The sequence below is a fragment of the Carcharodon carcharias genome, chromosome 7 (assembly GCF_017639515.1).
Source record: "Carcharodon carcharias isolate sCarCar2 chromosome 7, sCarCar2.pri, whole genome shotgun sequence".
NCBI classification, from domain to species: Eukaryota; Metazoa; Chordata; class Chondrichthyes; order Lamniformes; family Lamnidae; genus Carcharodon; species Carcharodon carcharias.
This window is the reverse complement of record NC_054473.1, coordinates 125,655,632-125,680,524: the sequence shown is the minus strand read 5'-3', so window position 1 is coordinate 125,680,524 and position 24,893 is coordinate 125,655,632. Positions and strand designations below refer to the sequence as shown.

The following is a 24,893-nucleotide window of genomic DNA, read 5'->3' as shown; positions in this document are numbered from 1 at the left end:
CATATATGCAATAAAATGTGATCTCTCAACTCTAGCTTCCAGCGTCTCTCTTGCATTGCAATTTTACTCATAACATTTTTTTTTAATTGATACAACTTTTACTGGTCCTCTGACTTTCCTCATTCATTCCTCTTAATCCCCAGTTATCATCATCCTACACATTCCTTCACTTTCCAGCACCCTCACTATGTTGAAATCATGACTTATTGTAGTACCATTTGTTTAATCCATTCTCTCAGGACTTAAGATCTGCTTATTTCTGATGTTTTCCCTTTTCTCTTACAATATACATGCTTGTGACAATGCAAGCTGGTTGTCTACTGATGACAACTTAGTGAGTGACCTCGGTTTCTCTCCACCCAAGGTAATGTGCATTAACATGGATGTTGGACTATTGACCTAAGTGCAGTAATGTTTATTACGGAAATACAGCAATTATGAAGCACATTCAGGATTTTTTCTCAGTCACTGAGCTGCTACTCTAAGGAAGGAAGTGATTCTTGACCAAGTTCTGTGTAATGAGCTCATTCAGTGCAAGTAGAAGACCTAAAAGTAGGGAAATATTTGGGGAAATGTGACCACAAAATAATTTAATTCAGTATAATGAAAGGGAAAATTAAAGGGTAATTAACTGAAAAATTTTAGCACAATAAAAAAGGATCTGGTCCAGATCACATGGAAGAAGAATTAGCAATTAGAACTGCAGACCAGCAATAGGCAGTATTGAAACAGGAAATAGAAAGGATGCAAGCCAAATACTTTTCAATAAGGGAAAAGGAAGTGGGAGCAGTCCATGGGTGAATAGGAAGATTAGATTAAGTATGTTTTTTTTAAACAAACATTTAGTGCTTACAGGGTAGATTAATTGAAAACCAAGACAAATATTTTCAAGAGAAATTGCACTAGATAAGTTATTCAGAGTAAGAAGGCCCTTGAAAATGGCAACTCACCACTACCTTCTCAAGGGCAACTATGGATTGGTAATAAATGCTGGCCCAGCCAGTAAAGCCCACATTCCATGAATGAATTTAAAAAAACACATCCTTGCCACAAATTCTACCCATCTCCTTAACCACTTTCTCAGCTGAACCGGTCTGTTTGCAAACTCTGAGTGATTTGCCCTCAAGGCGAGCTATCGATCTCACCCACCCTGTTCTGAAGGCCACCTACTGGCAGCTCTTTGCTTCAATCGTTCTGCTGCAGAAATCTTCATCCATGATTTTTTCACCTCCAAACTCAACTATTTCAATGCTCTCTTCAGCAGCTGCCCATCCTCCACCATCTGATGCTAAACCCTGCCATCATCTCCTAATCCCCTGTCAAGTCTTGCTCATGCATCACCCCTCTCCTCATGATCTACAATGCCTCTGAACTGCGAATTCTCATTTTTGCTTTTAAGACCTTTCATGGCATTGTCCCTCCCTGTCTCTGCAACCTCCTCCTCCCCTCACACAAATTCTCCTCTATAAACAATAGTCTCTCTCATTTTTCTTTGTTATGTGCAGCCTGTCTGCTGTACTGCGCAGTGCCTTTAAGATTGCTGCACCACCACATGTGCACTGCAAAAGGGAAGGTTGGCTGTGTGCTGTCTATTTGTTTTGCGGCCAAGATGGTGTGGAGTGCTGCGCAGTCACACTGCTAAGAAGGAACATTGGTCTGAATCTTCTGGTCGGCATGCGGGGGCAGGCCCTGCTCACCGACACATAAAATGATGCGTGGTGACGTCGAGTGTGCGTTCCAACGTCAATACGCATCATTCTGATCTTCAGTTCAGCAGGCATGCACCGGAGTCGGCTGCATGCCGGCCGAACTGAGAAAGGCCTATTAAGGCCATTTAACAACCAATTGAAACAATTAGCAGGGCTGCCCTTCCAACCTTAAGGTTGGCGGGCAGGCAAAGAGCCCAGGCAGCCTTCGCATTTATCATGAAATCTCATCCACAGGTGGGATGAGGTTTCATGAAGGCTTTATAAATCAAATAAAATGTTTTATTACAATCCATTGACATGTCCCAGCTCATGTGGCACTGTCACATGAGGGGACATGTCTATAATTTTTTCCATTCTTTTTTTGAAGTTTTCAAAATGAAAATAATCTCCATGCCTCAGGGAGATTTCAGCGCTCTTTCGCGCACATGCCCCGACTCTCCCTCCTCCGCCCGCCCGCACAGGGAGTGCTGAGCGTTTCCGGGTGTGTGTCACACTGGGCGGGCCTTCATTGGCCCGCTTGCGTTAAATGGCGGCACACAGCTGATCGCGGGCGGCAATAGGTTGCTTGCCCGCCCGCACCTGCTCTCGCCCAGCCCGCACGTCAGGGAGAAAATTCTCCCCACTGTCTCTAACTCTGGCCTCTTCCTTTTTCCGGTTTCTAAGCCTTCAACTGCTGAGATCCCAAAATCTGGAATTCCCTGCCTAAAGCTTTCTGCTTCTCCACCTCCTGGAATACCTACTTCTTTGACCACACTTTTGGTTATTCTTCCTAATAGCTCCTGCATTAGCTTGTCATCCATCTTCTTTTGATTACACTTTTGTGAATAAGGGCCTTTGGACATTTTTCCACATTAAAAGCACTAAACAAATCTTCTTCCTGTTGTCGTCATCAAGACATACAAGTCACTTGGAGTGGATGGCTTATATGTAATAATCCAAAGGAAATGAGGGAAGAAGTAGCACAGGATCTTACTATAATTTTCCAAAATTCTGAGAAAGCAGATGCCAGAGGACAGGACTCTCTCCGAAAGGAGACAGGAGACAGCTGATGATAATTCATTTAATTTTGATAATTTACTCGAGTCTATAATACTAGATGAAATTACTACGCACTTGAAGAAATACATTAATTAGGGATGAATTTCTAATGGCTAATTGCAATCGATCAAACTTACAATATTGTTTGGGGAAATAATAGGATAGATTAAGGGAATGAGAAGGATGTGGTTCATATACATTAAAAAACACTTGATAAGGTACTCCAACAGATTTACGGCAAAGATAATGGCGTTTGAGATTAAAGGAAACATGGATAGAAATATTGGAAGACAGAAAGTAAAAATTTGAGTAATGATGTGTGATTTTCCCATGTGCGTATGTGTTGGGTCGGCCTTAGACACCATATATAATCAATAGTCTAGATTCAGGGACCGAAGGAATAAAATTTACTGACAACGTCAAAGTTGGGGATATGGCAGACTGATGAAGAATGATGATGATGGTGGCAGACTAAAGAAGGTCACAAAAGCTAACAATAGATAATGCATGGAGTTCAATGCAGAAAAACAAGTATTTTGACAATATGGAATAATATATTGGGAAGCAAGAATATGGATGGAAATACGCCTTAAGTACCAACCCATTATTAAAGAGAGAATATAAAAGCAAAATGAAAGAATGTGGTGCAGATTGACTGAGATGCTACCAGGGTCAAAAGGGTTACAGTTGTAAAGAGAGACACAGGAAGTTAGGTTTTCTTTCCTGGAGCCGAGATTAAAAGCTGCTCTGATCGTATGATAGTGGGAGTTTCTCCAACCACTGACAAGATGGTAGCAAGATGGCACAAATGTAGCCTAACAAAAAATAACTAAAACTGAGTTAGGAAATTTTTTTTCAAAACAGAGGGTCATTAGAATGTGAAATTTTTGCTGCAGTTTTCAAAACAAGTACTGTTACAGGGGAATTAGTTATATGAAAAAGAGCAAAATTAAAAGAACATGAGAAGTGAACAGAGAGTGGGATTACAGCAGATGATTCATATGGAAAAAAAGCACTGATGCAGCCATGCTGGACCAAATGAGCTGTTTCTGAGCTGTAACTTTCTACAGAAACCACATTAGCTTAAAGCAATATGAGCTAATGTGTAGTTTATCTATATCCCTCACCCATATTGTTACAGCACAGGAGGCAGCCATTCTGTCCACCATGTCTGCGCTGGCTCTCTGAAGGAGCAATTCACCTAGTGCCATTCCCCCGTCTTCTCCCCGTAACACCGCACATTTTTCCTTTTTAAATAATAAGCGAATTCCTTCTTGAATGCCTTGATTGAATTTGCCTCCATCACACTCTCAGGCAGTGCATTTCAGATTCTAACCACTCGCTGCATGAAAAAGTTTTTCCTCGTCACCATTGCTTCTTTTGCCAATTAGCTTAAAGCTGTGCCCTCTGGTTCTTGTTCCTTCCATCAATGGGAACAGTTTCTCCCTATCTACTCTGTCTAGACGCCTCATGATTTCGAACACCTCTATCAAATCTTCTCTCAATCTTCTCTTCTCCAAAGGAAAAGAATCCCAACTTCTCCAATCTATTAAATAACTGAAGTTCATCATTCCTGGAACCATTCTCGAGAAATCTTTTATGCACTCGTTCTAGTGCCTTCACATCTTTCCTAAAGTGTGGTGCCCAGAACTGGATGCAATACTTCAGTTGTGATATTTATTCACCAGCAAATTAGGTATCTCATGGAGCCATTTATGCAGCAGAGGTAAATAGGTTGTCCGTTACCAGACCCCTGCCAATTACATTCTTGAGTTGGAAATTGGAAAATAGGCTACAAAGGGTGACAAACCCTTGAATTTCTTCTTGTCTCTGCAAAAGTATCCTGGCCTAGAGTTTCTACTTGTTTGTGCTGGTTTGGTGGCACAAATCTCCCTAATATTGGCGTAACCAGTAAAAGAGATTGCGGAATTTCAAGCACAAATTGAGTTTCTGTGATCTTTTGCACTAGTTTTAAAAATAGCATGCTAGAGGCCACCCCACCACTGAGCTGGCCATTCGCCCAGGGTGAGATGATCATCATCAGGAGTTTCCACTAACTGTGCTTATCTGCAGACTTTGAGGAGGAACCAAAAATTAAGCTGGAATTATTGGGCAGGAGGACACTAATAAAGCACTTTCAAAGCTTTTGAATAAAAACATTTCAAAAATTTACGAAGGAACTGGCTACCATACCTCAAACTAGGAAATAGTTTATTTTTAGGAAGTCATGCTCAATAATTTAAAATCAGGTTACTCACTAGTGGTGGATTGATACTTTGATTTAAAATGTCTACTTTGTACAACAGAGCCACTTCCAGCTGTATTAATCAAATGGCATCAGGTTACCACTCCTAAATATATCAAGAAATATTTTAAAGTTTTTTTATATAAAAGGTGCCCTTAAGGTTTTTTCAGTGCTGGTTCATGCCATTCATGGCATTCAGCAATATGCAAATGAGCGTGTGCAATGACTTGGAGGGAGTAAAACATTTTTAAAAATGCACAATACTTGCACGGGAATTGTTGATTGCATCCAAAGTGAAAACTTTATCCCCTACTTTCGTCTTCATTCTCCTATCATCCCCTCTCCCCACAACAGCTAACCTTGGTGCTCATAAGATAAAAGGAAATAAGCCATAACTCCATATCCAATCATTTAAGTTGCAGCTCTTTAACAACTCAAGGCACTTTGCCACCTTACCATGCCTTTTTGGGTATTTAACTTGTTCAAGGGTAAATCTTCTGGGCACTGAGAGTACTTCCCTGTCATGGACTCTACCTTATCCACTTAACACACTGAGAGAAAGTTCTGCTGAAAATACTCATTGATCACCAAAGATCATGAAGCAAGATGACCAAATGTTCTTAGCCTCCTGCAATCCACACATAACATCTGACCAACCTTGCCACAGTCACATGAACCAATGTGTCCAATGCAGTTGTTAATCATTCAATCCTGTTCTCACTCAGATATTTCGCCAACCTTTTCTGAAAGAAGACCTCAACATAGCCACAACAACTCGAGCCCTGTCAGATCAGCCGATGAAGAGGATATCTAAGGTTTGGTGAGGAAAAAACTTATATTTAACTTGAGGCTAAACTCATTTCCCTCTGGTTCTGTGCTAGCAATCCAAGTGAAATAATTACTTCTAAATCATTTATGATCGTCAGCAAATTAAAAGATTTTATTTTTAAAAAGACTCTCATTTAGAAGGTCTCTCTCTCACCCACTCTCCCCCCTTTCCCACCTTAAATTCGGTCTCTGACTCTCCCCCCTCCCAATCTGTCTCTCTCTCTCCCTCTCTCCCCCTCCTTTCCCACTCTATCTCTCTCAGTCTATCTTCTTTCCGACTCAGTGTTCTATCTCCCCTTTTCCACTGCGTCTCTCTATCTCACCCTTTTCACTCTGTCTCACTCTTTCTCGCCCCCCCCCCCCCCACACTATGGCTCTTCACTCTCTCCCCTTTCCCTCCTTCTCTCTCACTCTCTGCCTCTCTGTCTCTCCTTTCTCACTCTGTCTCTCTCACTCTCCCCCTTTCTCACTCTGTCTCTCCCTTTCTCCTTTTCCACTTTATCTCTCTCACTCTACCCCCTTTAACTCCTTCAAAATTAACCCATGTGGTGATGTCCAAAAATTACCACCACTATTGCCATTACTCCTGATTCTTTCACAAGCATTTCGTATTCAAATCAAAGTCGCCAATTTTTTTCAGAGTGATTTCCAGAGTTCAATAAAAGGCAAATTCATTTTAGCCAAGTGAATTCTTCTAAACAGGAAATTCCAATCTGCCACACATAAGAAAGCGCATCCAAATTGAGTGCATCCTTGGATTTTCTGATTAGCTAATCAGAGCATCCTGGCCAAATAGCCAATCAGAGCACTGAAAGGCCCACCAATTTGGGCAGCAAAAGCTCTCCAGTGCCAAATAAGTCTGGGAAAGAAAGATTTGCCAGGCCCCTGTCAATACAGGACATCCCTCCTTTCCACTTCCTCTACTAAGACTTGCGGTACAACACTCTGCAAATGTCAGGGCCCATGTTCTACCACATTAGGCCATTCTTCACTGTTCCCCAGGTCAAATTCACTTCCTGCATGACTGCCTGCACTTGCTCCAGCCACAACATATCTTCCTTTCGAGTTTCACGCTCACTTTAAACAATGTAAGCTCGATTTTGGGCCCCCTGCAGCCAGGCTGGCTGCATGCAGCAATCATTTTAATGAGCCGGCAGCATAAAGTTGGCCTACTGCTTGCATTACATTGAACAGGCGTGGGCTCATTGCAGGTTGCCATTCCCACACCCATTTGGGGGCTATCCAATTTAGTCCCCCAATACCTTAAAGTGCGTATTAATTTTAATAAAAAGCAACGCTTCAGCTTCTGCTATGTTGCAGTTGAACGTGGCAAACAGGATATTTCAGTGAAGCACAAAACAGGCCCATCGTGAGCAAGCTCAGAAGATAATGAGATGGGAGTGCCGTGCAATGGACTCAAAGATATGCCTGAACCTCAGTGAAGAATCTCCACACTCACTATTGTATATAATTACTCTGTGTCTTAGTCTGGTTAGGCAAGCCCAGTCTGTGCACACAAGTATCTCTTACAAAAGATTCAATCCAAGCTGATTTGATGGAAATTATAAAACTATTTAACTACATGTAGAAACAAAGTAAAGAGGATTGGGCAGACTGCAAACCAACAGCTGCACACAGCATGCCCCGAATGATATACAAGCATTATGCTGTGAGCCTGTTTGTATCACATCACTATCTCATCCACTCAGCTTGATAAAGGAGGAAGCTAGCAATTAAACAGAAAAACAATGATCACTAATGTTTGATCACTTTTGGCTGGAGGGGGGAGCATTAGAAGCAGACTAGCCTGTACATGTTTGCACATACAACTATGAGGAACATTTTGTTATTCATTTGTGGGGAAGGCTCTTTCATTTGTTCTTAAAACTTGCACTTCTCTGTTATTCATTGTCTTTTACTGTTTCTCCAACTTATTTTGGATTTGTCCTATCTTGCACTTGGACCAGTTTTCAGCTTTTGAATCTAGTGCTTTATTGACGTCTTTTTACTTTGTCATTTCAGTTTATGCCTTCCTCTTTTACCATCACTTTGCTTCTTATTTTCACACATGGTGAAGATATTTTTAGGATCTTCTGATCCTGTCAGAGCAAGTTGAAGTAGAGTGAGAAAGGTGTACACTAGAACTCAGATTAGGCGACAGACTGGTATAGTTCAACAAACTGTTGGTTTCTTTTAAAAAATATGTATAAAAAACTGACTTTGCATCCAGATGGTGCATGCACTGTGGGAAGTTTTAAATGCTAGTTTTTGGAAGAGGATTATTTCTGTTACTTAAAAATGAGGGATATCAAAATACAAGTTTTTTTGGTTCATTTTAGGCATGAACAAAAGAATGTAGGGTGCAGCTCTCTTACACCCTGTCCCATCTAGGCACCTTAACTCCAAACACAAAACAACACCCTCACTAACGAGTGTCTCTGCATTTGGATTCTCCTTGCCTTCATCGCAATGTGCCATAAAGACTTAGTGCCCACAATAAAAAAATCTAACTTTAAATCCAAGTTCTACTCAATTGCATCAATCAAAAGCTGTTGACACCATCTGGGGGTCCTGATTTAGTATTTATCTACCAGCGAGGTGACAGTATTATAAAAACAGCTCTTTCTTTAGCTCCAGCCTCACAAAATTCAAAAAAGTCAAACCCCAGCAATAAATATAAGTACAATATAATGGGGCTTTCAGAGTTTGGGGCATTAGTTTGGACACCCCTGGTCTACTCACCTGGGGTGCACATTTCAGCATTCCTTACAACATTGCTCCCAACATTGGCAATTCTGATTCAAACTCATTAGCAGAGGAGAGTTAATGAGGTGCGACTTTGTCATTTAATAGACTCCATCTGTAGGTTGCTGTAAAGCTCACTGAAGAAACCTCCAGACCCACAACCTTATTTTATCATATGCCTCAATCTGTTCGATCCAAGAGACTTCGTCAGCCTCCTGTGTCTTCTCAAAAGTTAAGCTTCATTCATCACAAATTATTGTAAAATTATTGCTTGTAAAGGAAAAATAAGCAGTGCTCAAAGTTTTGTATTATGTACTTACAGCTACAATGATGAGACATATTAGAGACACAATCATGTAGTGGTTATGTTACTGGGCTAGTAGTCCAGAGAATGGAAGTTCAAATTCCACCATTGCAGTTTGAGAATTTGAATTCAGTTTTAATAAAAATTCTGGTATCTACAGCACTGATCATAAAACTATTTAATTGTTGCCAAACCCCAACTGGTGACAATCATTTCCTTCAAGAAAGGAAGCCTAGTCACCCTAATCTGATCAGGCCTGCATGTGACTCCGAAGCCACACTACTGTGGTTGGTTCTTAACTACCCTCTGAAGTGATTGAGCAAGTCAGTTGCACTGTTTCAAAAAGACATCACCATACAAGGCTTTGTCAGCGATGCGCACATCCCAAAAACAAAACACAAAAAGACGGGCAGCAATTGTTTCAGTATTCGACCATCAGGTTGACCTCAAGTTACCTGCGTCTTCAGCAAATGTTCAGCAAGTCAAAACACTATGTGCTGTGACAGGTCCCAATTTGATACCTGGTGTGCAATCTCAGTTTGGCAGTTATGGAGGTACTTGGGGCCCCCAGTTCAGAATGAGTTGACATTTGTTTTTAAAAACAAAAATATCAAAGCTACTGCTTGAGTGAGTGTTGCTCGGGATGTGTGCATTAGGCCAGTATCCAGTTTTGCGCAATTTGCCGTATTCAATAATACGGCAAAAGTCTGCACATGTCAATAGAACACTGACCCAAGAAATGCTCAATATGGAGAGAAAAACGCGAGGGAAGAAGGAAATCACAAATTGAGCTGTTTTATTAGGGAAGGTCCATAATTCACAGTTGCCCGGGTGAAAGTTGTGACAGAAATGATTTTCACGATGATAAGAAAAGTTCAAACTTTTATATGTGATAGAAGAACAAAGTCAAACATACAAACTTTTGGGTGTGAAGTTAATGCATATTGCTCACACTAAAATAAATACATCTCCTTTTTAAAAAAAGAGTTCACTTCATTTCCCTTCTCTTAAAAGTTGGTGATAACTTCCAGACTGAGATGTCTGGACCCCTCTTAATTGGAACACTCTGAATCAATTAAAACTTTGCTATTGTGTGTTCCTTGTAAGGACAACAGATTGTCAGGATCTCTGCTTTGCCCCATCTTAAAGATAACAACGGATGACCATCAGACCTATGGGGCAGAATTTTCTGCCTGACAGGCGGGCGGGCCCAACCCAATCTCCGGTGGGCGCAGTGCTGATCCCCACCAGCGAAGCAGGCTGCACCGCCATTTTACGTGGGCAGGCCAATTAAGGCCCACCCAACCTGACGTCTGGCGGGAAGCCCTGTACGGGCGGGGGGGATTCCCTAAAAGCGAGAGTGTGCTTTTTCATGCATGCACACGAAAGAGCGCACATCTCCCTGAGGCTAAGTGCAGCCTTAGGGAGCCTGGGCTTTGAAAAATATTAAAAATAGAAAAAAAAATCCCTTACATGTCCCCCTCATGTGGCAATGTCACATGAGTTGGGATATGTTCATAATTTACAGAATAACTTTATTAAAATTTTTAAAATCCTACATGAAACCTCATCCCGCCGGAGGATGAGGTTTCATGTTTTCTCTATTTGCCGCCGGGGCTCCTGGCCAACCCGCCAACCTTAAGGTTGGACAGGCAGGTCCTTTAATTGGTTAAATGAGGCCTGTAATTGGCCATTGACAGGTCGGTGGGCCCGCAGCTGATTTTGCTGCGCCCCCACCTTCCTGAAAATTTAAATGGGGCGGGATGACATTGGGGGTTCCGCCCGACATCATTCCACATCATTTTACATGTCAGCGAACAGACCCTGCCTCCTGCTCGCAGACGGCAAAATTCTGCCCGTGATCCTGGGAGTCTATACCTACCATGCCATTTGAACATGATTGGTCAGGTTTTATTCATTCATATGTATTCTTCTACTTTAGAACATAACTTGCATTTATATAGCACCTTTCATGCACTCAGGATGTCCCAAAACACTTTACAACCAATGGAGTACTTTTGAGATGGAAATTTGACAACCAGTTTGCACACCAGCTAAAGTCTCAAAAAAAGCAATGTGATAAATGAACAATTATCTCTTTCAAGCTGATTTTTCTTCTAAGATATTTTGAGTCAGCTGCTTTTCACTGTCCACCTCACTCATTGTAGATAGTGAGAGCCAATACTTTTAGCCTTTATAAGGTTTTGCAATAGAAATCTTCATCAATGATCACAGATGAGAAGAGTAAGTGTGGAGGAACATCTAGGCAATAGCAATCAGAACATAATAAGATTTAAAACAAAATTTACAAAGGACATAACTAAGACAAAGACCAAAGTAATAAATTGAAAAGAACAGCTAATTTCAAGGGGAAAGTATACTGTAAAACATTAATGACAAAGAAAGAAATGGAACAATAGTGAAAAAGGTGATCAATAGACTGCAGGAGAAACATGGCCACCAAAAAAAAGAACAAACTAACCAGTAATGATATATAAATTAATAAAGAAATGGAGGGAAAACTAAAACTAAAGAAAAGGCATACACTAAAACATGAGGGAATTCAAAAAGACTAAGAAAGAAGTAAAAAAAGGACAGCAAAGGGAAATGATAAAATTAAATAGGCTAGGAATATAATAATAAATAGTAAAAAACAGAACATAAGTAAAAAAAAAATTAGGACAGGGATAGAGTCACTATGGAATTATACATAATAAATTTAGTTAGTGAAATGCCAGAATTATTGAATAATTACTTTGCCTTAGTTTTACCAAGGAGATAAGCATGGTGGACATGACATTACAAGAAATGATCAAAAGATATCAAGCGATTTGAGATGGAAGGATGTGGGCAGGAGATAAACTAAACTTAATAAAACTAAATCAAACCTGAGGGAATAAACCCCTGGTTCAGATGGACTTAACTGTGCATATTAAAATAAGTTTGGAAAGACGTAGAAGAGGTATTATTACACATACATGTAAAAATTCATTAGGAAAGGGAGTAGTGCCAGAGGGCTGGTGGATATCTAATGTGATTCCTATATAAAAAAGGGAGCTAGAACCAGTCTAGGGAACTATAGACCAAGTAGCTTATCAGTGGGAAGAAAGATAATGGAATCTCTACCCAAAGATGCAATAGAAAAACCTGAAAATATAATAAAGGGTAATCACCACAGATTTCAAAAGGGAAGGCCATGCTTGACTGACTATACTGAATTCTCTGAAAGTGTAACAGAAACTCGAGACAAGGGTTTTCTGAAAGGCTTTTGCTAAAGTACTGCATAATAAATTCCTGATTAATGTCCAAAGACGTGCAGTCAAGGGTGAAGTAGCCAAACAGATAGTGAGCTGGCGACAACACAGAAAACACAGGGCAGGATTTTTAGCTCATCGGGCAAGCATGGCAGTCAGGCCAGGGAGCGGCCGCAAAACTGACCACCATGAAACTGACCGCTGTCCGCGATTGAGTTCCAACCGCGATTTCACATAGGCTGGCTAATTAACTGCCAGCCAGCGTGAATTGCACGCTGAAACGCTCAGCACTGCCTGGGTGGGTGGGGGGTGGGGGGGGGGGGGGGGGGGGGGGGGGGGGGGGGGGGGGGGGGGGGGGGGGGGGGGGGGGGGGGGGGGGGGGGGGGGGGGGGGGGGGGGGGGGGGGGGGGGGGGGGGGGGGGGGGGGGGGTGCGGTGAGGGGGGCAGGGTGGGAAAGGAGGGCGAGAACAGATGTCATTGCATGCACGTGAGTGTGCTCAGTGAAAGCTCCCTGAAGGCACACAGTTGCCTCAGGGAGCTGAAGATTTTTAACATTAAAAATAAATAATTGAAGAACAAGGAAAACATGTCCCCTCATGTGACTCTGTCACATAGGCAGGGACATGTTAAAAATGGGTTTTAAAAGTTTTTATTTTTTTTAATCACTGGTCAAAACCTCATCCCTCCCATAAAGTTGAGCTTTTCCAAAATTCCATTATCCAAAACTCTGCTGTCCATAGCCTAACTCGCATCTATTTTCTTTCACTTTTCAGCCCAGTGCTCTTCAACTTACATTGGTTCCATCTGACAATGCCTCGATTTTAAAATACACATCCAGGATTTCAAATCCCTCCAAGGCCTCACCACTCTCTGCACTCTTCCAATTCCGGTCTCGTATAAATCAGCAATTTTAATCACCCCACCCTGCTTTCAGCTGCCCTAAAGTCCGGAATTTTTTTCCTAAATACCTCTGTGAATAAAATGGTATCACTGCACACTAACTACTCTTGCGTAAAGGCTGAATTCTAGATTTCTTTTGAAAATGAGAACAAACAAAAAGGTGGATTATAGCAAACCTGATTCACCTTGACTCACAAACACAGAAAATGCTGGAAAAACTCAGCAGGTCTGACAGCATCTGTGGAGAGAGAAACAGAGTTGACATTTTGACTTCGTATGACCCTTCTTCAGAGCTCTGAGGAAGGGTCATACACAATCATAATGTTAACTCTGTTTCTCTCTCCACAGATACTGTCAGACCTGCTGGGCAGGATTTTATTTGTCGGCGAGCGGCGGTGGGGCCCGCTCGCCAACACGTAAAATGATGCGTGGTGACGCCGGGGGCAACTCCTGATGTCACCGCACCCCACTTAAATTTTCAGGAAGGCAGGCGCGCAGCGAAATCAGCTGCGTGCCCGCCGACCTGTCAATGACCAATTGAGGCCATTGACAGGGTCAATTAAGTAATTAAAGGACCTGTCTGTCCAACCTTAATGTTGGCGGGCAGGCCAGGAGCCCCAGCGGGAACTAGAAAAAACATGAAACCTCATCCAAGGGCAGGATGAGGTTTCATATAGGCTTTAAAAAATTTGAATAAAAGTTTTGTAAAAATTATGGGCATGTCCCAACTCATGTGACATTGTCACATGAGGGGACATGTTAGGGAATTTTTATTTTTCTATTTTTATCTTTTTTACATTTACAGCCGATTTCCCTGCAGCTGCACTTAGCCTCAGGGAGATGAGTGCGCTCTTTCATGCGCATGCGCCTAAGAGCACACTCTCGATATCGGGAACTCCCCCCCCACCCGCCTGCACAGGGAATGCATAGCGCTTCTGTGCGGACGTCACACTGGGCAGGCCTTATTTGGCTGGCCCACATAAAATAGCAGTGCACCTCTGATCGGGGGCGCCAACCAGAAGCGTACCTGTACGCGCCCGCCCTTCAACATCCCCCCCGACGGGGGGATAATTCAGCCCACAGAGTTTTTCCAGCATTTTCTGTTTTTGTTTCATATTTCCAGCATCTGCAGTATTTTGCTTTTACCTTGACTCACAACTAACTCAAGCAGCCTAACAAACAAGCGAGTCAGCAGTGTTTAGGGATGAGAGTGAGTGATACGTATTCCAAGATGACTACAAGAAAGCTCAGAAATGAAAGAAGAGGGAATAATATAATGAAAGGATAAGGTGAATCATTGGGGGGCATAAATCCCCTTGAAAACTGATGACTCAGAGACATTCAATTATTAAAGTAGCTCTTTATTGGTACAATCCAAGGGAACAAATCCTTCAGTTCAGATGAATGCACAGTTACTTTTCTAAAACAAGCACAATTGTTCGGATTAATATACATTTCGGGAGAACAGTAGTTGCATATTAGAATTCTGTGCTGGACAGGGATTTTTGAAAGTCACTATTTATTTAAATCCAACCTGGATACACAGAACTGCATTTGAAAATTATCTCTATTAATTTCATTTAATTTTCAAACACATTGTCAAGAACGAGTGATGGCCAGAACTGTAATTCAATCTTCTTTCTAAGTGCCCAAACATAGCTGGATTTGATATCACAAAAGCTAATTGGGAACGATGTGCTGACTACTTCTTCCCCCAGAAGATATCCCAGAACATCGAACCAACCTATACATGAACTGATTGTAAGACCAGCTCAATGGAAATGTTCCTCCCATTACAGTAAAGGAATTAATAAAGGGTGATACTTTTGCACAATTTACAAATAACGGAGCTGTAAATAAGAGAATGGATTAAACCCCAGGTCAGAATTTGTTGCTTGCTTTCCAGTGAATGCTATTTAATTGGCCCATTTTTAAAAAGCAATACCATACCCCAGCAGCTTCTATGAAATCAAATCCAGTTTTGTTTGGGTGCTCAGATAGGAAAATGAATGTTACCAACAGGACATTTTCAGTGCATGGAGAATATCGACATAATAACAAAGACTACACTTCGAAAACCTATTTGAATGCAAGTACTTATGGACATTCCAAGATATGTAAGGAGTATGTTCTGTCAAACAGCATTCTACACTACACACACAGTAAGTTTTCCAAAAAAAGTTTGTGTACCTGTGGAAAATCAGTATGGTTGATAGGACCTATGGTCATTCCTTTTACCCATCCATAGTGGATGCAAAACTTCAATCAGATCATCAAGAGGGCGCACCAAGTTACAGCAATATTTCCTCCACTATCTATATGAGATATCATGAAAGTCTGTATTACCCTGTTTCATCTCAATTTTTAGGAACTAAATAGACCCAACTAGACCACCCAAAACAACCATTGCTCTCGCACACAACAAGAATCTATGCTTACAAATCCCTGTCGTGTGGTTTTAATAGAGAGCTTTCATTGCCACAACAAATGCTGGGATAGTCCCACTTCCATAGCACGCCCTCATTTTCCAGATAGGAAGAAGCAACAAAAACTCCATTAGCAGGATTCAAACCTTTGGCGGCTGGGCTGTGAATAAAATAGGAGGAAAGCAAAGGAAAAGGCCCAAACCATAGGAAAAAGGGCAGGAAACAAATAGGAGAGTGCTCAAGCACAATGGAATTCATGACTTCCACGCTGCTACTGCACTGAAGGTAGTATTGGTTCTTTTCTCAGAGGAACCCAAGGGTGGGCCATAATCTGACTTACTTGCTTGTATTGTTTGGTGTTGGGCAAGATGGGCCTCCTCATATGGCATTTAAAAACATGCAAGAACACTGAGAGCTGGCCCTTCACTCCCAAAGTGACCCATAATATTTGAAACTATCAAGAGATAACTATCAAGGGATGAGATACTGACAGTCAATCTCTAAATGTGATGGAAGCTCAGCAGGCTAACAGAGGTTGTTTAAACTTCAAAACCTTATTTTTATTGGAGGGGCACTGTAATGTCTGTTTCCATATGACAACCAATTTCCACATTTTGCAGGGCAAAACCACCCAATTGGCTGAAAGTGCTTCTTTGCTTACTTACCAGGAGATACAATTCAAGTTGGTCTAATGATAGTGAAAGAAAGTAACTGCTTTGTGCCATTGGCATTAGCAGTAGTCGGGCTGCAAATTTAGATCAAAGTAGAAAAATACACCAGCAGTGTTAGTATTGTAGTGGTATTTATATGTAGACCACTAATACTAATACTGTAGGTTTATCAGGGCTTTTACAGCTGAAAGCAGGAAGCATTAAATCAACAATACCTCCCTCAGTCAGTCAGTGAGAAAAGGCCCAACAAAACTGGCTTCTTCAGGATCCAATTAGCACTTCCCAATTAGCACTTTTTTGCAAAGAGAGTGAAAGACAGCTCTCAGTACGGAACTGCCAGGCTGCCTGTGTCACACCCTGGTTTATATTTATAAATGCATAAAATTAACCTTGTTTACAAAGCATCAATCCCCTACAATCTGCGAAATTTCTCACATTTGCCTGAACAGTGTTTGCAACCTTGCTCAGATTCCGGAAGGTAAAAGCAAAATACTGCGGATGCAGGAAATCTGAAACAAAAACAGAATATGTTGAAAAACCTCAGCAGGTCTGACAGCATCTGTGGAGAGAGAAACAGAGTTGACATTTCGATTTCATAATCACCCTCTTTAGAGCTGGAGGGAAGTAGAAATGTGACAAAGTTTGTATTGTTTAGGGGTGGGGCGGGGGGGGAAGGTGGAGCAGGTGAAGCTGGACAGAAGACCATTTTAGGTGGGGACAAAGGAGAGATTGACAATGATGTCATGGACAAAAGGACAAGGGAGGGTTACCTTAATACCACTTCTTACCTTAATGCTACTATCAGCACTTTTTTTAGCCCATACCATAACCATTAACACTCCCTTAGTCCTTTTGTCCATGACATCATTGTCAATCTCTCCTTTGCCCTCACCTATTGGTGGCCTTCTATCCAGCTTCACCTGCTCCATGCCCCCACCCCAATTAAACACATACATTTCAACACATTTTTACTTTTCTCTAACTCTGAAGAAGGGTCATACGGACTTGAAACGTCAACTCTGTTTCTCACTCCACAGATGCTATCAGACCTGATGAGTTTTTTCAGCATTTTCTGTTTTTGTTTCAGATTCTAGAAGGTTTGACTCACATACATTGACAGTTTTATAAGGATAATATAAGGAGAAATTCTTTTCTTGATCTTCAATTTGGGGTATTTTGTATGAAACTGATTCTACACAGTTCCAGTGCAGAGTTATACTGCACTTCCTATTCTCCATAGGGTGTATATCCATTATGCTGACCCCTCCACCTTCCACACTCTGAGTTACTCCCATTGTCTTCTGAGTGTGGGGACTCATCCTGAGGCTCCGGTTCCTATATGCACTCGACATCCTCTGGTGACTCACCCAAGTGACTAATTTCCTTTTGCACCTCCTAAACAGTGAGTAATGGCAGGCTCCCTAAACCTGTTGTTGTATTTGCCCAATACTCAAGCTCATGCATTTCAGCAAGCACTAGATTCCAGTCAAGGATGGGAATCCCAGCCTTTTGGCGCAGAAGCCTAATTATACAGACCCTACCACCATCCTACTTTAGATGAGAAGGTTCAACTGGGACCTTTTAAACAATAGCAATCCCATACACTGAATTGATAATGACAGATTAACTAAGTGTGGGGCCCACTGTACTGACCATCTCCTTGTCTACCAGCACCCTCCGGATGCTCCCAAACAGACAACACCACATTATGCATGTAAGCTTCTCGGTTGCAACTCCCAAAAACATTTTAGACTTTTGCTTCAGTACAAGTGCTCCACCAGGTCAACTTGGCTCTATTCAGGACTGAACATGGTCTACCACTTGACCTCTGCAGTAACCTGCCAATGGGCTAGATGAGCATGGGATTCACTGTGAGCATTCAAAAGGAAGCTGGGCAGGTTACTGGAAGCAGATGATGTGTTTTTTTTATTCATTCTTGAGGCATAAGCATTACTGGCAAGGCATCCATTTATTGCCCATGCTCAATTGATTTTGAGAAGGTGGTGATGAGTTGCCTTCTTGAACTGCTGCAGTCCATGTGCTGTAGGTACACCCACAGTGCTGTTAGGGAGAGAGCTCCAAGAACGGGATAAAGTTCCATGTCAGGATGGTGTGTGGCTTGGAGAGGAACCTGTAGGTAATGGTGTTCCCATGTGTCTGCTGCCCTTGCCTTTCTAGTTATCCTGAGTTACAAGAGTTGGATGGGCTGCAACGTCACTCACCATGGTCTTTTGGAGCTCATTTGATTGTTTCTGGGGGTCAGAGAGGTTTTCCACTCTGTTTTTCCTAAATTGACCCAAAGATCTTTTCCCCCTTAGTTCAGAGGAGTGCAGTGGGTAGCATCCCGGGCTCTGAGCCAGAAGATCTGGGTTCAAGTCTCACTCTATGGTTTGATGGCCAAGTAAGATGTGTTGATAACTTGACCAAACAGGTTGATTATCAATGCGTAAATCTTTCTAGCATATGCCACTGGTAGGCAATAAAAGCAGGAGAGATTCCTGCTCAACCATATGATGGAAAGAAATCAGAGCTTCTACCATCACTATCCACAGCTACAACATGCATGTATAAGTGTACATTGCCACAGCAACCTGGGCTCCTTGGGTGGCTGGTTGGCTCAGTTGACTGGGCAACAAGTGTGGATCAGGCTGGTGCCAGCAGCATGGGAGGTTTGATCCCAATTCCAGCTGGGACGGATTTGGGACCTGCCTCCATGCCCTACCTGTGGTGGAGATTGTGGTGCTGTGGATTGGCCCTGCCTTCAGGCAGGGAATTGAAGAAGTAGTAGTTCAGAGGAAAGATCTATACCTGACAGATGAATTTTTGTTCTCCACAAGTGTTGTCTGACCTGTTGAGTGTTTTCTGGTTTTGTTTCAGATGTACAGCATCTGGAGATGTTGCAAAAGCCATTTTCTTGTGTTTTATGGGGATGGGGGTATTAATGTGGAAGTTGTCGATGTATACATCAAGCATCAGTTGACCATTTCCTGTATCGTTTTCATATATATGTATAGTTTGATTAAACAACACAGTTCAGTGCTGCAAGTGGATTCGTATGCAGCCCTCATATTCTCAGATGTTGCATGATAACCTTACCCTGCTGTGTGCATCAATTTACAGAGCACCAGCTCTCCTGATCAACATGCACTTGAACAATTCTATTCTGCGTTAAGCAAATCATTTGTTTGGGAAAAAAAGCAGTTAAGTAAACAAAAAGGAAAATAACTCCCATATGAAATTTTATATTTACACAATATGCAACTGCATGTTTCTGCAATATTAGCTTAGACTAAAACAGTCGGTGGCTAGTGCCAGTTTTGGTGAACACTACCCTGTGATTCCACATGAACTGTAAATCTGGTGGTGTGATGCCAGCTACCAGTTACACTGCAGCTGGCACAACGTGGCTAAACCATTCTTTTCTGCTGTCACACACATACTCAGGATGCAAAAGATCATTATGGTACCAGGTTTGGATTAATACCACTACAAGCTCTTTAAAAAAAAAACATAAAATGAACCACAAGATAACAATGGTGACAGTAAAACACCCATTTGTTCAAGTTTCCCTACAGGGGTTCAGATTGTTCAGCAGAATGAGTCGACCAAACAGGCTCAAGGTGTACAAATCCAAAACTGCAAAAAAAAACTTCAAAAGCAAACCCAACTCTTAGGAGGATAAAAAAAAATTATCCTTGCTGCAAATCTGAAAAATAAACACTGGAATTGCACAGCAGGTTCAGCAACATCTGTGGAGTGGGCAGAGAAGTTAACACTTCACACATAGGTCTTTCATCAGAATGGAATTTAAAGAGTGACCATCTTTCTTTTTAAAGCTCTACAGCCATAAAATAATACCAGACTGGTGGTTGAGCTGTGGGAGACACTCATATTTTTAAAACTGGATTCGACATGTGGCTTGATAGAATTTCTACACACAAACACTGTAGGCTGACACTCCAGTGCAATAGTGAGAGAGCACTGTACTGTCTGAAGTGCAGCCCTTCAGGTGAGATGTCAAACCAAAACCCCATCTACTCTCTCAGGAAGGCATAAAAAGGTTCCGTGATGTTATTTTGAGAAAAAAGTTATTCTGGTTGGTCCAACATTTTCTTCTCAAAAAACATCACAAATGGTCATTTTAGTTTTTGTTTGTGGGATCTTCCTGTGTGTAAATTGGTTGCCATGTTTCCTACGTTACCTTAAAAGTAATTCATTGGCTGTGAAGCGCTTTGGGTGACACTAAGGTTATGAAAGGTGCATAAAACTATGAGTTCCTTCTTTTATTGTCAAAATATAATTGGCAACCCTACTTTATGTATCAAGTTTCTCCTTGTAGACAAAAATAATGAACAGAATAATGAAAGCACCAAAATGATATTCGGTATTTTGGAAAGAAAAGATCCTGACATTTTCAAAAGGATGCATGCATGTCTAAGGAGAATGCCGGAGGATGTATGGTGTCTAAGCAACCAACTCTATCTATGCTTGATAAAGACCACCTATCATATTGGGCCCATAGAACAGTGATTGCAGGTGACTCCAAATCTGCTCAGCCAGTCCTGTTTCTGCTGTGTGTTTAAAGAGTGTGAGATTTACACTGACTAGACCTTAGCTGGTTCTAAATTGTAAACACTGACTACAATTCAAAGTACTTAATTGGCTGGAAAGAGCTTTGGAAGGTCATGAGGTCATGAAAAGCACCATATAAAATCAAATCTCTCTTTTATTTAGAAACATAATAACAGTACTGAGGCTCAGTATGTGCATTTCAAAGCAAGGCACTCTAAGAAAATAGCATTTTATTGTTATACACCTGCGGGGGGGTGGGGGGTGGTGGATCAGTCATTTCTGTTAGAGTATAGTATTGCTCACCGACTCTGAAAAGGTATGCAGTAAACTCTATCTGTATCAAACACTAACCCCTCAACCAAAGCACATTTTGGGAACAATGCATGTTTCCTCAACAAGTATGGTTTCCAAAAGAATAAGATAATGGGTAAGTCAACATTCCAAAACACTATAGGTAGAAAGGTTTCAGGGCAGCACAATGACCTTTTAGCAAAAAAACTTAAACAGATTGGGTGAAACTGTATATTTAAGGTATATTGACAAATAACCTATTTATTTAACCAAACTACTGCATAATGTGGCCCTGCTCTATTCTGGTACAGCTAGTGTTCTGGATCCTTTATATTTACATATGAGACGGCAGGTCACATATTACAATGCTACAAGGTAAAGGGCACCAAGCAGCAGAGCCTCATTGTTTGCCTTGCACTATTTTCCCTGATGTTTAGTGGTTAAAGCTTTATCGCTTTAAAAGGAAAAGAAACAAAACCAGTGACCTTTTTGTGATCACAGCACTGACCTCTTATCAGAGAACAAATCCCCAACATGCAAAGTTGAGCACCAGAGCAGAATAAAATCCCATACAACTCATCACAACATTGATGAATTAAATGTGTTCAGAAACCATGGCACCAAAAATACTCAACTAGATCAATTGGCACTGGTCGAATACCTGCCCCTTATCGAATTTAAGGAAAGACTAAGATGGCTTTAATGTTTTGCACACTCCTTCACAGTTTGGTTCCACATGAATGCTTAGGAGGTGTGGACTCTGAACATGCCGGAACAAAAATTAAAGGGAGAAAACAGTTCCATTACTGTAATGAGAATATGATCTGTGTGAAATATCAAAGCTATTTAGAGAAGTTCATGCCATTCCTGCTCCAAGAAACAATTTAAATGTAAATCAATGTTTGAAGTAATAAAGATTGGAAAACATAGAACGAAGTAAAATACAAGGTAAGTTATAAAAATAAAACATAGAATTTGCATTTATATAGCACCTGTCATAGCCTCAGGATACCCCAACCAACTTTACACAGCCAATGAAATGTCCTGGGAAACAATTTGCGCCACAGCTAGCAGCCACAAACGACCATGTTATCTGTTTGACTGATGTTGGTTGAGGGAGAAATATTAGACAGGACACGGAGAAATCCCCCCACTCTTTTGATAGTGTCAGGTGATCTCTTACACCCGCCGGAGAGCTTCCACAAGGCCTCAGTTTGCCTGGCAGCACCTCTGACAGTGCACCACTCCACTCCCTCAGTCAGTGCACTGTGTTGTCAGATTGAAACCGGTGCCCAAGTCTCCAGAGTGGGGCTGGAGCTTAGGACCTACTGTCCTCGAGCAGAGTTCCCACTGAGCCAAGCGTCGTGCAGCACAATCTCTCCAAGTGACAAAGGTGGTTGTTTGGGAAGTGGAATTGGCTACATTTTTAAGGTCCTGGGGGTAGGGTGATATTTTCCCAGGTGAAGTGCGTTGCTCTACATTTACCGCTTTGTAATCCCACAGCAGAATCGAGGATAAAATAGAATCGCTGTGCATCAGTATAAATAGCAAAAACACACAGAGCCCCTTGGGGATCGATCAGAGCAGTGAGAGACTTTCCTATTATAGCTTGCTCCCAATGGAGACCAACTTGAGGTTGCTGATCCCGCTGCCTGGTATCTCAGCCTCGGCTCACCGTCTAAACAGAACAAGTACAGGAGCAAAGTGTGCGGCTGTTCTTTCTTTCGAGAACATGAATTTTTGCTAATTTAAAAAAGGGATTTTAACCTTGGAAGTGAGTGAGTCTCTCTCTCTCGGAAGGGTTGGAACTACAGGTTGGTGTCAGGGGTTGACATGTCAAGCCCGTGCATTTAGCAACCTGTTTCCAGAGTAACATGAAGCCGAACAACAGGATATCTGGCCGACTTTCCGCCCAGTGAATGACAGAAGCTCCCAGCCTCAGCCAGGGGAGTTCAACTCAACCAACAGGAGAAGAAACGTGTCTTCTCATCTTCAGATCGTAATGAGTGGCTTATTGCTTACCGTCTATCGGTTTATATTTGAGTTACTATTGAGTCCATTCTAAGTCATATGAGCAATTAGCATATTTGGGAATCAATCTGAGGACTTCTTCCCTTATTTGGGGGCACAGCACAGGTTACCTCGACCGACATCCTTTTCACACGGGTCTCAATGGAACCAGTGGCAGGGAATGTCCGCCGGACTGGATTTACAAATTGGATGTACTGGAGAAAGCAAGATTTAGGCGATCATCGCGAGTGAGGGGTTGCACTATTCAAGTACAGTTCAGGACACAAACACATAGCCCTCTAGAGACCATTACATTAAAATTCACACAGCTAGTGACCAACAACGCAGCGGGAAGGTGGAATACAAAAGGAAATCAGCAATACTGGCTCACAATCGAACATTAACTTGCTCACATCTCCACACCTACCTTCCTCAGCTCTGGTTAGTTCGCCCTTTCTCTCTCTCCGTAAAATCCTAGCAAGTTTGTGCGGTTCCCATCCACCAGCAAAAGTTAAGAATGGAAGTTGAATGTGCCACAAGACCCAGACGCCCGTCAGCTGCAGGCGGTCTGGAATCGGCTGAAAAATCCACAAGCGCCGAACTTGGGAAAATTTGGCGCCCTCAGTTCGCCGGCTGACCGCCCGCTGGTGGATCACTGCTCCCGCTCCGTCCTCTCACCGCACTGTCACATCACCAGCAAACTTCCGACCATCTTATTTCCCCAACTGGCAACTCTGTGTGTGTGTGTGTGTGTGTGCAAAACAAAAACACTCACTCTCACACACACACTGCTGAGACTCCGCCTTGTTATTTCTGAGGGGAGGACGTGCTCGATTCACAGATACCGGAGGAGCAATCCTGCTCTCCTGTGGCAAGTGAGCGACAATTGCTGCTCTTGCAAAGTTGGGCTTTTTTTTCAGATGGTGTAAGGAGCCCCAGTGCTAAGCCAGTGTTGCACTCCGGTGTTGCTGCAGGTGACGATTTATTTTATCTCAATTAAACCACAGAACATTTTAATGTGTCGTTTTCACCAGGTGGTCCCGCGTTGCTTTTGCCTTTTCTGTTAACCCATCATGAGACATTATGGGTTATTCATCCCCCCCAAAAAAAATCTACCTAATAAAACCTAAATCATAAAAGGGCAAACAGTCTTATTACATACAATAGTAATAATTTCCTGTATCCACACCAGTTCTGGAGTATCTATCAGTCGCTAAATTCGCGTTGTTTTGACGATTCACACTCAAAACAGTTTCAACTAATTTAGCCCCACAAACAGGAGTGTCGTTGGTGGTGAGTCTGAAAGATCAGGACGTCTCCCTTAACTTGTGTCTTGAGCATGTATCTGTGCACAGAGAGAGAGCTGGAAAACTTAGGAGGAAGAAGCAGAGAGAATGATAATCAAGACTGGAAACTAATAAAATTCATGTCCATCCAACAGGTTCATTTTAACCTCAACCTGATACCTGTTGCTCTCGATACGACTGAATATTCAGTGCCGTAACTATAATAGTGTGTCTGCACTAAACACAACATCGGCAAATTGCAGACAGGATGGTCAGTAAGGTTAAGAAAGATAAAAGCAAAAAACTGCGCATGCTGGAAATCCAAAACAAAAATAAAAATACCTGGAAAAACTCAGCAAGTCTGGCAGCATCTGCAGAGAAGAGCACAGTTAACGTTTGGAGACCGAATGACCCTTCAACAGAACTAAGCAAAAATAGAAGAAAGGTGAAATATAACCACCAAACACATCTTCCCTTCACCTCCAACCGCACCCCCCCCCCCCACCCATGGCATTCCGCAGGGATCGTTCCCTCCGGGGCACCCTTGTCCACTCCTCCATCACCCCCTACACCTCAACCCCCTCCCACTGCTCCTTCCCATGCAACCGCAGAAG

At 42.1% G+C, this 24,893-nt stretch overlaps 1 protein-coding gene across 1 annotated transcript in view; it reads right to left on the bottom strand.

Annotated features, from left to right (window-relative positions):
• Positions 1–23,760, bottom strand: part of cpne2 (copine II) — a 276,356-nt gene extending 252,596 nt beyond the window's left edge. Inside the window, exon 1 of the mRNA XM_041191951.1 lies at positions 23,421–23,760. The gene's annotated coding sequence lies outside the window, so the exon portion shown is untranslated. The remainder of the gene's footprint in view (positions 1–23,420) is intronic.
• Between the last annotated feature and the right edge of the window lie 1,133 nt (positions 23,761–24,893).